Source organism: Periplaneta americana, chromosome 10 (assembly GCF_040183065.1).
Source record: "Periplaneta americana isolate PAMFEO1 chromosome 10, P.americana_PAMFEO1_priV1, whole genome shotgun sequence".
Lineage (NCBI taxonomy): Eukaryota > Metazoa > Arthropoda > Insecta > Blattodea > Blattidae > Periplaneta > Periplaneta americana.
Genome location: NC_091126.1, coordinates 47,336,877 through 47,352,418, shown reverse-complemented (window position 1 = coordinate 47,352,418; position 15,542 = coordinate 47,336,877). Strand labels below are relative to the sequence as shown.

The 15,542-nt window shown below is 35.4% G+C and overlaps 1 long non-coding RNA gene across 1 annotated transcript in view; it reads left to right on the top strand.

Annotated features, from left to right (window-relative positions):
• Positions 1–9,225, top strand: part of LOC138707280 (uncharacterized) — a 218,033-nt gene extending 208,808 nt beyond the window's left edge. The window contains exon 3 of the long non-coding RNA XR_011334148.1: positions 8,993–9,225. This is a non-coding gene — a long non-coding RNA (uncharacterized lncRNA). The remainder of the gene's footprint in view (positions 1–8,992) is intronic.
• Positions 9,226–15,542: the final 6,317 nt, after the last annotated feature.

Sequence of the window (15,542 nt, the reverse complement as noted above, 5' to 3'; positions counted from 1 at the left end):
TGTTATTTTTTTTAATATTACATTGTTTTGTACGGTATGTCTTCATTTTCAGAGGGTATTAAGCATCTTACATAATTCGTAGTAACACTTCAAATCTACCAGTACCGTTGCCACTAATATACAAGCCACACTCAAGCTGTTCCTTGGGGATGGGAAGATTGTTGTAGTTTAGTCAACTATCCGAAGACAGGTCTGAACCTCATAAGTGATACCAACAAGACACCAATTATGAGGCAACTATGCCAGGAGATACTGGGATAGGAACGCTAGATGGAAGTACAGTTGCTCCATGCAATTCAAATGAGAGTTATAACGTGACTTCTTATGCAGTAGCTAGGTGGCAGCATAGTGAAATTGCGGTCTTACTAATAAACCGTGTATAGTTTTTAAACGAGACTTATGCAGAGTTGAGGCAGAAAACGTTACTAATAAACCATGCAAAAGCGATGGATGTATAAACAGTCTGTAACTATACAATGGGAATTGCTTTTCAGTAGTTATATATACGAAACCCCTTGTTTAAGCGTTGTATTTAGAGAAAAAAATGGCCGCCCCTGTAACAGCTGTTCGTATCGACTGTCATTTTATGATGGTTGCCTTGTAACCACAAAAGAACACACCAAAGAGCACAGAATAACAAGAATAATATTGCTGTATCTTGTACTCTTTGACCAAAATATAGTATGGTAATCGATCAGAACCAGTTGTAATATCGATATTTACCACGGCGCACTAGAGCACTCTATCGGATGCAATAGAGAACCTCAGATATTCTGTTACCTTTCGTAATGAAGTAATGACGTAGCTGCGTAACAGTTGTACTGTTATACACGGCATATGTAGTGATTATTGGTAAGGAATCTGCACAAGACTTATAAACGGGCTACTCATTGTATAAGTATAAGACAGTTAAACGTCTGTATATAGAGTTTTTATTAGTGAGACCGAAAGTATATAAGGCTGAGCAATGTTATATATGTGCTCTGGGGTGTAAGCTATTCACGATTCGTGAAGATAAGAGAATGTATCAAAATAAAAATGGAAGGACTTGAATTACCGCACTCAAAGAAAGAGAGCTTCGTCCATCACACTTCTTGTACGGTCTGGTATGAACATGAGGAAGGTACGTTATGTAGGTAGTGAGAACCCGGCGGGTGGGTGACTGACCAACTTTGGTCGAAACGTCATGGAAGCGTAAAGACGCTTGTAGACATACTGTATATACGCCGCAACCCTGTATTTTGCCGGCCGCTTTAGCCCGAAGGAAGATAATTAAAAGATGAACCCATTGTTTATTAGCGGAAGGAGTTATAAAACACTGGTTACTGAGCCGCTTTGAATATTTTGATTCGCTTGCTGAGGGCTTTGAGACTACAGAAGTCGGTGATGCAACGCTAGTTCGTTCGCTTTTGTTATCGAGGCAACTCGGAGCATCGACACACTCTAGCTCTAGCAAGTTGCAACATGCAGTTCAAGTGGAATGTCAGTTTCGCGATATTGTGTCAACTCTACACTTGTAACAAGTAATGGAGTAAGTGACCGAGACCGAAAAGTGAGTCATGCTTCTTCAAACCCGTTACATTACTCTTGGTGTCACTAGGTCCACCTCATGAAATTAAAAAATTAAATTATGGTTTATTTAACGACGCTCGCAACTGCCGAGGTTACATCAGCGTTGCCGGTGTACCGGAATTTTGTCCCGCAGGAGTTCTTTTACATGCCAGTAAATCTACTGCCATGAGCCTGTCAGATTTAAGCACACTTAAATGCCATCGACCTGGGCCGGGATCGAGCCCGCAACCTCGAGCAGAGAAGGCCAGCACTATACCGACTGCGCTACCCAGTTCGACTCCATCTCATGAACAGCACGAATCTTAAATAGTTAGTTGAGTCTGGCAGGAAATTTACTAGTATGTAACTAACAGCAGTCGTCGCTGCTACTTCCACCACCACCACCACCACCACCACCACCACCAACAACAACAACAACAACAACAACAACAACAGTTGCTCATAATCGAATCAGTAATTTTAGAAAGAGCTTTATTTCCAAAACACAACAGCATAAAAATGTCCTTATTCCAGGTTTCTTCAAATTGTGTATCTTTTGTACACCTTAACAAATCCATGGAATAATATCATTTCTTAACAGAAAGGTGTATTCAAGTATGACTAATAAAATAGCGTTAGTAAATTACTTTGTCAAGCAATGGAATAAACCCCTTCCTAAAATGATTGATTCAATTATTACCTACCTAAAATTGTGTTCTTTTGCCCCATTTCCTCCTCGCTATTTTGATGATGTTGAAAACAGCACTAAGCATTCACAAGTTGTAGAGGTTTCTTATGCATTAAGATTGTCATAAAACTACCACTACTAAACTACTACTGCGCTCGGGCGTGAGGTTCGATTCCCGCTTGGGCTGATTATCTGGTTGGGTTTTTTCCCTGAGAATTTCCCCAGCCGTAAGACAAATGCGAGATAATCTATGGCGAATCCTCGGCCTCATCTCGCCAAATACCATCTCGCTTTCACCAATTCCATCGACGCTAAATAACCGAGTAGTTGATACAGCGTCGTTAAATAACAAAAAATGACAACATAGGAACCGCGTCTGTGGCTTAAATGCTAGCGTCCTGGTCTTCCATGAGACGGCCCCGATTCAATCTCCGACCAAATCATGATGCAATTTCTGGTGGACAAAAACTTTGGCGAGGGTTTTTCTCAGAGTACTGTCGTTTCCCTCTATCATTCCATTAATGCACTCCACTTCCGCCTCATTTCATCTATCATCTGCAATATAGTAAGGATATGCTTGGGTTAATTCTTAAGGATAGTACGGGTTTCCGATGCTGATATACAAAAGGGCTTCAGGCTTCGGACCTAGGGCTTATCAGAATACTCGTCCAAAGGTGGGATCTGGCTGTCAGGGATGAGGCGAGATGGCCCACCTGTCAGCTTCGGCTTCACAATTCCACCCATGCTACCAGATGGACTTGAATACTGTAATCATCGCATATACATATAGGGTGCACATTGGACCGAAGTATCCTTAAGTGTAAAGAATCGTCTAGAGTCCAGCCCTCGTAAAGCCAAGCCAAGTCAACAAAGAATTATACAAGAGAAGGGAGATGCACTCAGCAAACAATAAAAAATGTTGACTTCAATTTCCAGCCAGTCAGCACTATGCACACAATCGGGAATAATAATAATAATAATAATAGTAATAATAATAATAATAATAATAATAATAGTCTGTCCTTTTTTATTGCGGTACGCAGTAATGGTAGTTTTTATCCTTCATTTTTTTACTTAACATCTCTCATGGAATAGTAAAATGAATCATGAAGTCATCAGAAGATACAAACAGCAAACAATGATTCCATTAGAAAGAATGTGTCTACCAATACGCCTCAAAATTGATAGGTACCGGTATTACAAATCTTTACTGGACTATAACTCGTAACTTTTGGTGAATACCGCCATCTGTCATAAAGAATGATGATGTTTGATAATGATGATGATGATGATGATGATGATGATGACGACTAGCTGAACTACAAGGACAGGAAAATAATGAAGGTTAATTCTTCTAAAATGCTCAGACATACTGAGGAACAGAGAGTAAAAATTTTACTGCACCTTGGAAGTACCGTTCATCACTTGTAAAAATTAACCAGGATATTGCTGAGGTTAGGGAATATAGCCCGTAATAACAATAACAATAATAATAATAATAATAATAATAATAATAATAATAATAACTGCCACCCGTGTACCTCAGACGGCACTCGTCTGCCTGTCCACACCTGTGGAGTAACGGCTAGAGCGTCTGGCCGCGAAACCAGGTGGCCCGGGTTCGATTCCCGGTCGGGGCAAGTTACCTGGTTGAGATTTTTCCGGGGTTTTCCCTCAACCCAACATGAGCAAATGCTGGGTAACTATCGGTGCTGGACCCCGGACTCATTTCACCGTCATTATCACCTTTATATCATTCAGACGCTAAATAACCTGAGATGTTGATACAGCGTCGTAAAATAACCTACTAAAAAAACTCGTCTGCCTACTTCTCCGGAGCTGCGCTTGGGCGTGGGTTCGATCCCCATTTAGGCTGATTAACTGGTTAGGTTTTACCGAGATTTTCCCAACCGTAAGGCGATCGTCAAGTAGTCAAATGGCAAGTCCTTTTGCCTCATCTCGTCAAGTACCACCTCAATATCACCAATTCCATTGATGCTGAATATCCTAGATCAGTAGTTGATGCAGCGTCTTTATATGAGCTACAGAAGAAGAAGAAATTAAGGCCTTCAAATCAGTTTTACCAATAGAAATTAAACTTACAATAACAATACCAAGTTACTTAAATAACCAACTAAAAACATATTACTACAACGTGTAATTTCTGTAAAGACTCACTTTTAGAAAAAACATAACACATAAAATTGAAAACCAATAGTCGTGATACTATAAATATACATTAATAATGATATAATAATACAAAATGAAATAATTTGGAAACAGACAAACTGAAAAAAAGAAAATTAAGCTACACATTGAATATCGCATTCTGGAATTTTAATGACACAGACTACCATGCAGGTAACAAGATCAACCCACATGAATAATGCGAATTATTCCTTAAATTAGATTTATTATTTATGTTATTATTATTTTAAAATGTTAGTAGACATACAATGGACAAATACATGGAATTTCACAATAAATACGGAAACACTGAAAAACCGTCAGTGGGACAATCCTTTTACTCCCTTTGGTAGCAGGAGAGTTAAAGTGGCGCAGTATAGCTAAGGAAATTACATCAACATTTACAATCCTGTAGAGATGAAAAATTGCGCACCTATATGTACTGCAATCTTGGTGAACACCTTTTCAACAATGTAAAGTCGACTAGACAAATTTAAATCCCGTCGACATCCATTTATCATTAGCTTCTTTGACCTGTCTGGATTCCCCTTTCCTTGTGTTTCTGAAGAAGACAATGCAATCTTCCGCTCGAGAAACGATTTATCATATAATTATAATACGTCACTTTGTGCTTGCAAGCGAAAGAGGTGCCCCACACAAACGTCTTGCATGTGTGGCAGTGTCCGTAATTTAAAAAGTAGTGTTGTTTAACATCAGTCACGGATTTCACAACGTATTATTTGTGAACACCTAATGACAAGAAGAAACACTTCGTGCTTCAAGACGTAAGCGATCTACAGGCGAGTTATCGAACACTCAGTTCATTGGGTAATATTAGCTTAACCTTCCTGCTACCAAGAGGGGTAATGGGATTACCCCACTGAAGATTTTTCAATAATATTTTTATTTTTCTCCATATTTATTTTTGAAATTCCATGTATTTGTCCGTTATATGTCTACCAGAGGTCTGCATCGGACGTTTTCGCTCGAGCGCCAAGTAGTTCATAGTATAATCCGATAGATAGCGCACATGCATGATGGGTAAAACTGTCGCGAGCGATAAATCCTCGAACGGTATAAGCCGAGCGTTAGACATTCGTTCTTGTTACAGTGATGAACTGTGTAGTAACATCATAGATGTTTATCATTTCAAAACTTTGCAGTGTATAACTAACCTCTCCATAGCACAACTACAAAACTTCCTTTAAAAAGTACCGGTAATATAAATGTTGTAATTTTTTTTATTCCAAACAGGAGTGATTTTGTTTTTGCCACATCTGACAGATGTTATTGGATGTAAATGTAATTATTATAAACGGAGAACACAATCACGATAATGCAAGAACCGTATCAAGTTTTCTAGTAATAATAATAATCTATAATAATTAGTGTATCAATCTTTGCGTCTGTAACAGTTGTGCAGCATGATTATTCGTTATATTATATTTTCTGTGACGTTATCTCTGTACTAATATTGTTATTAATCTACTGCTATATCAATAATATTTTATAAAACGTTTCTACATTGTCGCAGTATATAGGCGGAATACTATGTATGGACCTATCATATTATATATGTGGTAAATCAAATATTGAATAATTATTAATTAGCAATAATAACTGTATATCGAAGTTTTTCATACTATTTTATTTATAACTTCATATTACTGTTTTGGTATGTTCCATTAAACGTTTGTCATAAACGCAGAAAATAAAGCCTTATTTTTACCGTGTGAGCAAAACATGTGTATCTTATCTGTCGCCTTCCATACAAGATAAAACATGTCGGTGAGATGACCTTGTACTGTGCTTCTATTTATTACGAGGGTATCACGACCGATCTTCTCTCACTCGAGGGTGCGATATTCGACCGAGTCCAAGGGAGCGATTTAACTCCAATGCAGCACTCTGATGTCTACTAACAATTTGAATTACCGATAACATAAATAATTACTCTAATTTAAGATGTAATTCACATTATTTATGTGGGGTGTTCTTGTTATACCTCTTGATACCCTGTGTCATGACAATTCCAGAGTATAACATTCAACCTTGTAGCTTAATTTTCTTCATGTCTATGTTTGTCTCCCTCTAAATTACTTTATTTTGTGTTATTTATAACAATTTTTATATTGTTATTTATATTATCATGATCTTTCATTCGCAATTTTTTATTTTTTTGTTTCTGTGTGTTAAGGTTTTTCTGAAAGTGATTTTGTTATAAATAATTATTAGTTTAGCCTTTTTTCGAGATACTCATTGTAGTATAGTTGGTGTTCGAACACAGTATTTGGAAAATTAAATTATGATTTATTTAACAACACCCATGCCAAACACTTTTTCGTTTCTCCTGAAAATTTATATTTTTGGACTAACAGTTTTTTGTTTCTCCTGACAATTTATGTTTTTGGACTATGGTTGCTTTTCAAAAAGAACCTTCGATTCTATTCGTAGCATAAAGTGACTTGGAAACACGAGTTTAATTATTAGTTTAGTCTTTTTTAGAGATACTCATTGTAGTATAGTTGGTGTTCGAACACAGTATTTGGAAAATTAAATTATGGTTTATTTAACAACACCCATGCCAAACAGTTTTTCGTTTCTCCTGAAAATTTATGTTTTTGGACTAATAGTTTTTGTTTCTCCTGAAAATTTATGTTTTTGGACTATGGTTGCTTTTCAAAAAGAACCTTCGATTCTATTCGTAGCATAGAGTGACTTGGAAACACGAGTTTAATTATTAGTTTAGCCTTTTTTAGAGATACTCATTGTGGTATAGTTGGTGTTCGAACACAGTATTTGGAAAATTAAATTATGGTTTATTTAACAACACCCATGCCAAACAGTTGTTCGTTTCTCCTGAAAATTTATGTTTTTGGACTAATAGTTTTTTGTTTCTCCTGAAAATTTATGTTTTTGGACTATGGTTGCTTTTCAAAAAGAACCTTCGATTCTATTCGTAGCATAAAGTGACTTGGAAACACGAGTTTGTCTATGTAGTGTGTGCGAAAAATAAAAATCCTCGAGCTTTTCACTACAATAGTAAAAAAAAAATATGATCTGCAATAACCTCCTGGAAACTTTACACTGCGTCGTGTGCCGTGCGTCTCATACTGAGAATAAATGCTTCAAATTAATTAGTAGGCCGCAGTAATGTAAATAAAAATGGTACTTTGCCAGAATTTCTCAGTACTCTTACCTTCTTACCGATTTGAATTCGTCCCTCATACAACGGAACTCACTGAGTCACGTGTTCGAATGTCGATAACTGTGTGAGATTAACGCTGCTAAACGACGGAGAAGTTGCAGCACGAACTTGTGACTAGAGAAGCTGGCTCTTCGTCAATTTGCCATACTTGCTTAGCAATAAGCTGTTGCTCTGCCCGGTATGTGTTTTAGTTGTTTACGTCCCATTTGCTGACAATTCTCCGCGCTCTGAACTTTATAGTCACTTCATTGCGACGTTGAATCCCGGATTGACACAAATCATAAACAAGCTTGAGGTTTACTCAGCTGTTCAAAAGGAACCTCGTGACTTCCTGTACAAACACAACTTAACGAACGTAGAAATTTTCATTCCCTTGTTCTCCTTTTCCAAGTCCTTTACACCTCTACACCTACGTACCTTGCCTCCCGCTTCAGTTACCTATCATCGTATCACAATCTCTTCACACGCATGCAAAATAGCTGCATACTAGCCATACAAACACATAAGACATCATCGTATTCATCATCATACACAATCTCGCTATCGCGCTTGTGGAATACCCTACCCAGTGACATCAGAGACTGTTGGAATATAATAGTGTTAAAAAAGAAACTCATTAAGCATTTTCTTACTGTGTTGAGTGCAATGAAGTAAACTGAGTATACTAACTCATTGCAAATGCTTCGAAATTTTTACTGTTTTGTTCCGCTTTACATTTGCACAGTCAGCTACTTACTTATAGATATTTAATTACTCTTCTTAATCACCAATATATTAGGTATACTGTATTACTACCTTTTGTACCCATTGTGATCTTATCTTCCTACTTATACATTTTTTTCTCTAATCCTTTTTTGTATTTGTGTTTTATTTATTTTTATCTGTAATTTAACTTCTGTTTATTATTTCCTTCTTCTCTCTGCATTTGTTTCTAGTTTATGTCTATTTCTATTCTGGTGGTGTGGTAGAGAAGGCCTGATGGCCTTAACTCCGCCAGATTAAATAAAAAAAAGTAATATATAAATAAATCTTTTCCGCACGACTGCAGTTCCGAAATCAAATAAAAGTTAAATTACTTTTGTTTATATTCCACTCTACTGTGGACTTTCTTTACGTATAAATATTTATATTTTCTCAAGAGATGAAAGATGAATTCATTACTTAAAAATCTGCTATGTAATAATGAATTATCATTGAATCATAAAACAATATCTTTGATATCTTTACACCACTGCACGTCCCACTGTTTGAGAAACACTGTTCGAGGAGTCGAGGAGAGGACCTCCGGTATACGGAAACCGATGACTGTTTATTAAGCAGGGATGCTGACCGTGGTACTCGCTTCTTCTTTGTTCCAGCTCGGAGTAATTGCGGAGGCTTGCTTGCTGTCACGGCTTGCCCCAGGCGCGAAAACAGTGATTCATCCAGCTTGTATCAATAAGGTATGTTCCAACCTCCTGTCGTTAACAGCGATCCTTCCACTTCTTTAACATGGTCTTTGCACCACTGGTGCCCACTCACTAATATATGTGTACTGTTTGTTTTACAGTATCTTTATTTAAAATGTATACCACCGTTTCACGAAGTCTTAAGGCCCATTCACAATGAAAATTAAACATAACCGTAACATAAATACAGAAGTTTGCGCCCAGGCTACCAAATGGGATCATTCACAAATTCACATGAGCATTGACATAAACATTACCGTAAGACGTTAACATGAAAGTTTGCAAACTCCAAACTTTCATGCTTATGCTTACGTGATTTGCAAACAGAACGCAATCGTGGAGCGCTGAAGTATACGACTGGGTATGAGGAAATGGCGTCGTTGTTATGTTTCCATGGTTACCAAGTATGTTTGCGGTTATGTTTATGTTCCCATCGTGAATGATGGTATGACTTCTTGATTTTACCGTAACGTTTATATTCTTAAGTTAACGCTTACGTTATGTTTAATTTTCATTGTGAATGAGCCTTTATACTCTGATATTTACGTAGGTCAAATTCAATTCCGCATTTATAACACTTTTATGAAGCTGCAATTAATTTATTCTTATTAAACCTGCAAATTTTGGTATATAAATTTTTCATATAATTATTAAATTGAGGTGTGTAGTTTGAAAGTCAGGGAAAACTAACTTCAGTAAATTAAGAGATAGCTATTCGTCCTAACGCACGGTATGCTATTTGTGAATTGACGAAAATCAGTAAAATGTTATAAAGATTGTGAAAATGAAATTTCGTGCCTAAACAGTATAGTTAAATAACCTCTCTTCTGAATATAAACAGATAATTCACAATTCGAATTGCTAAATTTGAAATTAAACTCGTCAAATTTACTGAGGTGTTCCAAAAAGTTGAGTAATAAATATAAGTGCACCGTGAAGGAAATCTTGGTAAACTTTAATGCATTGCGCACCGGAAGTACACCTTTCGCTAGTATAATTGCACTATATACCAACATTTTTTCCCTCGGAATGTATAGATTTTTTGGAAATAAAAATTAGAATGTTTAATACACACTATCTATACATCACAGCAATTTTAATGTGTTTTAAAAGCTAATATATTTGTAATTATGAAAATATGTGGAGTATATTTTCCAGCCGGACGGCGTTTACTTCATAACTCTGAAAGTACTTAAGATATTTTAATGTAACTTTGCATGCGTGTATAGCCTCCCGTCTATACAACATACTCTAAAATATTTAATGTAGAATGTATAGTTTATTTATTTTAAATAATATTTCATACTGAATTCTTCATAAAAATTTTGATGAAAATTATTTTTAAATAAAATATGCATTCTACATTAATGATTTTAGAGTATGTTGTTCACGCGCGAGAAATATACATGTATGCAAAGTTTCGTTAAAACATCTTATGCACTTTTACAGTTATCAGGTAAGCGCTCTCCTACTGGACAAAATACTCCACCACAGATTTTCATAATTAAAAAAAATTACTAGGACCTATAAGATTTTCAAAAACATTAAAATTGCTTAATAATGTGCAAAGAGTGTATGTTAAATACACCAACGTTTATGTTGACAGAACCTATAGAGTCTGAGGAAAAAAATGATTTAAAGTAGTAAAATTACGGTATACAAGCGAAATGTGTACCTCCGAATTAAAATTAGTAATAAAACTCCTAACGAAATTGTGCTTATAAATGCCAGACTTCTACATCCACATCTACATTTTATGTGTTTCTTACTTACAAGCAAAGGCTTGAACTTCAGATTATGATATTTCATGTCTGTAATTTCACAATTATTTTACAGCAAAACAAATCAAATTTTTATCAATCTCATTTATTTATTCTGAATGTATTTATTAACTCTACAGCACTCCTTTGCTTACTTCATATACCTTATTCTTGAAGATGATTGTGAAAGTTTTGAAAAGGACGCAACAGTATATAAAATGAATCTCTGTGTTATAGATCCAAGTTCCTTTTGGTTGTTCATGCTGTCATTTACTCAATCAAAAAATGTTCCTAAACCTCGCCATTAATTATTTGAAGCCAGTGCGTGCCGATATTTTCCCAGACTCCTGTGGTTTACTGTTTCCCTTTCATATCTATCGCCTGCACAAAAGCCTATCGAGCTAGATGAACTATCAGCTTGATCCATTAGAAGCAGCTGTGAGGTGGTGCACACCCTATTTTAGCCACCGCCCTTCCTTCTTCAGCAAATTTTCACCCTCCTAACCAGTCATTCAAAAGGCATAGCTTTCATCTCTATTGCTATTCCTTAAACTGATGACAGTATATAGACAAACCTCAGCAATTGAAAGGAACTTCACAGACACTTTTAACAACATTTGGAGAAAAGTTACAAATTATATTGAAAAGTTAAATTAAAGTCATTGGTTTAAACATGAAACGGTATTTTCCTTATACTGTTAGTTATGTACCAGCTATATCAAAATTAAATGAAGTTAATGAAGTGGGTGACCTCACTGTCCTCAAACGCAATCTTTAAACACATTTTGTAAATGCAATAAGAAAAACTTAACTTGTACCCGTAACTTTGCTCCAACAACTTTTGAATTGTGTTAGATTAGAAATGAAATATATCATCATTTGCAAACTTGTTCTTTGCAACGTATACACTTTGTATAATTGAAAAATAAGTTTAAAAATTTTAAGTTTAACTCCATAATAATGTAGAGAGCCGCAATTGCAAAAAAATATGGAAATTGTTTGGATATATATTTATGTCATTCCACAAATTGTAAGTTTTCAGTTGTACACAACAGAATTCTCAAATCACTAAAATATTCCCCAATTGTATGTTTCTCTCATCATATATTATAAAAATTACACGGTAGATATAGGCCTACTGTTACAAATCTTCCTGTTACAGAAAAATATTTCACGTGCATAATGTTTTTTGATACTTATCTATTGGTATGAAATGTTGTGTAATCTGTAACAATTAACCCTTACTCCGACCGCCCACGATCAATTAAGTAGTGTTACACGGAGGTCACGACCTCTGCGTCGAAGCAGGGGCTGGGGTTGACCTTACAATTTTATGAAGTAACCTGCAGAAGCTGGGGATGACCTAGAAAAAGTCACGACTTCTGCAGGGTAATTACAACAAAGAGGATATCGCGGCCCCACTTTCAACACACTTCACTTTGCTCTGTTTATAAGTTAAGAAAATACTAACACATTAATTCTTCAAAGTAAAATTTAACTTCCTAGCTTGCTCCTACAAAACAAATAGTATTTCTACATAAAATTGGCATACCACACACTAACAAATTAAGTAGTTCTAACATTCTTGGTGTTTGAACTCTATTCTAGTCTTTCGGAGGAGAGAGCTGTAGTAGATAAATAAAAATCGGAGAGTTAAACAGAGGAATATCAAGCCAATTAAAGTGAATTAAATTAGTATTGAAGTAATTATTAAGTTAAACTTGTGACTATTGTTTTAATAGCTTAATTTTTAAGAAAATTTGAGTTTTACCTGAGGATTAATATTTAGATAATAATGAGTAATCACTTGTAGAGTACTGTGACAAAAATTTTGAGACAATGAAGGCTAAATTTCATATTACAAATTCTTCATTGGGAATGATATTTGTTCCATCTGTTGAACACTCTGACACCAATGAATGACCGCAAAGTAAAATACAATGAAAACAAGGCAACATTAATCCTTTACTTCAACTTATCTTAACAGTCATTCACGGCTACAGTCATTCTTCTTCTTGACTGATAACAAATGCTTCAATAATGCGAATTACATAGGATAGACACTTTAGCACTAGACTCTCAAGACCTAGCAGACTTTCGATTTGCAGCATTCAGTGTTCACTTTGATTGCTACTAGAAAAGATGCCTGGCCAGAGTCTGGGGTTAAATGGTATAGGTCATTCGTTATCTCGTGGAACCTTTCTGGAAAACTAACTACTGCATTAGACTCAAAGTATAAGATGCCATATTACACGCTACATGTCTCATTTTTTTTATCAAAATGTTGGTTACCATGTTTTACGCCCAAGCCCCTCAGTTCATAATTATTACATTGTTAAATTGAAGACTTAAACTGTGATTCGGTTTTAAAGTGAATATTTGGGTTCTGCAAACGTCTGTTGAGATATAATTTTTCTGAATTTTTAACACCAAAATAATTCTGAAGCACTTTGCCGGAATTTTTGTAGACGAACATTAATAATTATGAATTCGTGCGTTTATATTTAAGTGGACTGAGAAGCTTCCCCCCCCCCTCCCTACGCTCCTATATGTGGCCAGGGCGTTCACTTACCCTCACCATAAGATTCTTACTATATGCTAAAATGCACACAAGCATTTGGTTTCACGAGATAACTAATGACCTATACACACTATACAATCCACATTTCTACTAAAAGCTATGTCGCAAACATTTCAATGCTATTTTATTCTATATTATCAATGTATTATTACACAGATGTGTGAGAGGTGCATGAATCGATATCATCAAAAAGCGCGGGTGAAAATATTTACAATTTGAAACATAATGATAGTACATTTAATCAATGTACGCAATTCCACATCTAGCTACTGTTCATGTATCTGCAATATGAAGGGAAATTAAGTCTTCCTTGCTTAACTAACATGCATTAATATATTTATATTACCTACCACATATTATCCTTGAATTCTTCGATATTATCGTTTTGTGAATCATACAAATCTAAGACAGATTTAGTGAGATTTTATGAACGTGGCCAAGTACAAAACATGTTTCGTCACGAGCAAATCACGCGTTACTCATACATAGGTCGTGATACATAAAATTTCACTATCGCTGTGACTGCATATTTTTGTGTTGACTAATAGTAAATGAGACACTTGAATTGTAATTTGTATTATACTAATGTTTGGTTAAATTAGTTATATAAACAACTTTTTTAACTTTCCTGTTTTTTTTTAACTATTATGATATTTTAACTTAGTTAATGACTAGTTTCGACTTAATTTCCGCCATCTTCAGATTTATTCAGGTAACTAGAAATTTAAAGATAGCGTAAATTAAGCCAAAACTGGTCATTAACTAAGGTAAAATACTATTGCACTTTCAATTAATAGAGGAAAGTAAAAAAAATTGTTTATATAACAAATTTGTTACAAATAATTAGTGATAAAAGTGTTAAAATTGTATAATCTGTATGTGCATTATGTTTATCCAACGCTTTCTAGCAACTTAATTGTGTGTATTAAGCCCAAAACGGCAAGTATCATTCGTTAGATTTCAGAAGAGGGAAAATTTATTTATGCCAAAAGTAGATTTGAAGAACATACTGTGAATGTTAAGATAATATTGCGTAACGTTGTGTAAAATTACGTTGACTTACAAATATTTTGTAGAATTGTGATTCACATGGAGCAATTTCCTTAGTTTTCTTAAGGCGAGGGAAAATTATTATATCGCTTTTAAATTTATTCAATTCTTTTACTGTTTAATTTTCAACATCCTGAAAGCTCCACGTCAATCTCTTCACATCATAAAACTTAAAGTAAAAAGAATATAATTTATAATCATCACCATCATCATCAGCCATATAGGTTACAGTCCCGGAAAGGCTGTTACGGTCCACAACCGTTTTCAGCCGATCTCTTCATTGGATATCCAGTTGATCTCCTGCCTCTAGGTTGATAATGGAGGATTGCACGAGGGATTCTAGTTCTAGACATACGCCTCACATGCTGACGTCAGTTATCTTGATAGTGACGTATGTCTGCTAGCATAGAGTTCATTTCAAGTTCCTTTAAGATGTCTTCATTTCTTTTATGGTCCTACTTAGCGCTGTTCGATGCGTGAATCTCATTTCACTAACAGTGATTCTTCTTGCGTCATATTTCTTTAGAGTCTATGCTTCACGTCCATAGCACAGGACTGGTCGTGCTAAGGTTTTATACAGACGAGTGCGGGTATGTCGCTGAAATAGAGATGGTTTTATGAATCTGTTCATGATCCCCATTGATTTATTATACTGTAAAATTTTGTGGTGAATGTCTAAATCTGCTAAGAAAGATAATTTGTAGCCAAGATAATTAGATTCTTTAACTCTTTCCAAAATACTTCCATTAATATAAATCTTGTTAGGAACGGGCTCTTTGCCACAAAAAGCCATAATTTTAGTTTTGTCGGTAGAAATTTCCATAGAACATTTATCTGCTATGAGTTCCAAATTGTATACGGACCTTTGTAAATCGTCCTCTGAACAGGCTAGCAAAGACAAATCATCTGCAAATAACAATACGTCCAAATTTAAATTGAGGTTTACTTGTATGTGACCATGTCTTGTTTTCCTAAATTCACGTATCATGGCATTCATATATATGTTAAATAGAAGAAGGGACAGTGGGCATCCTTGTCGGACACCAGAACAAACAATCTTCTAGGCTGA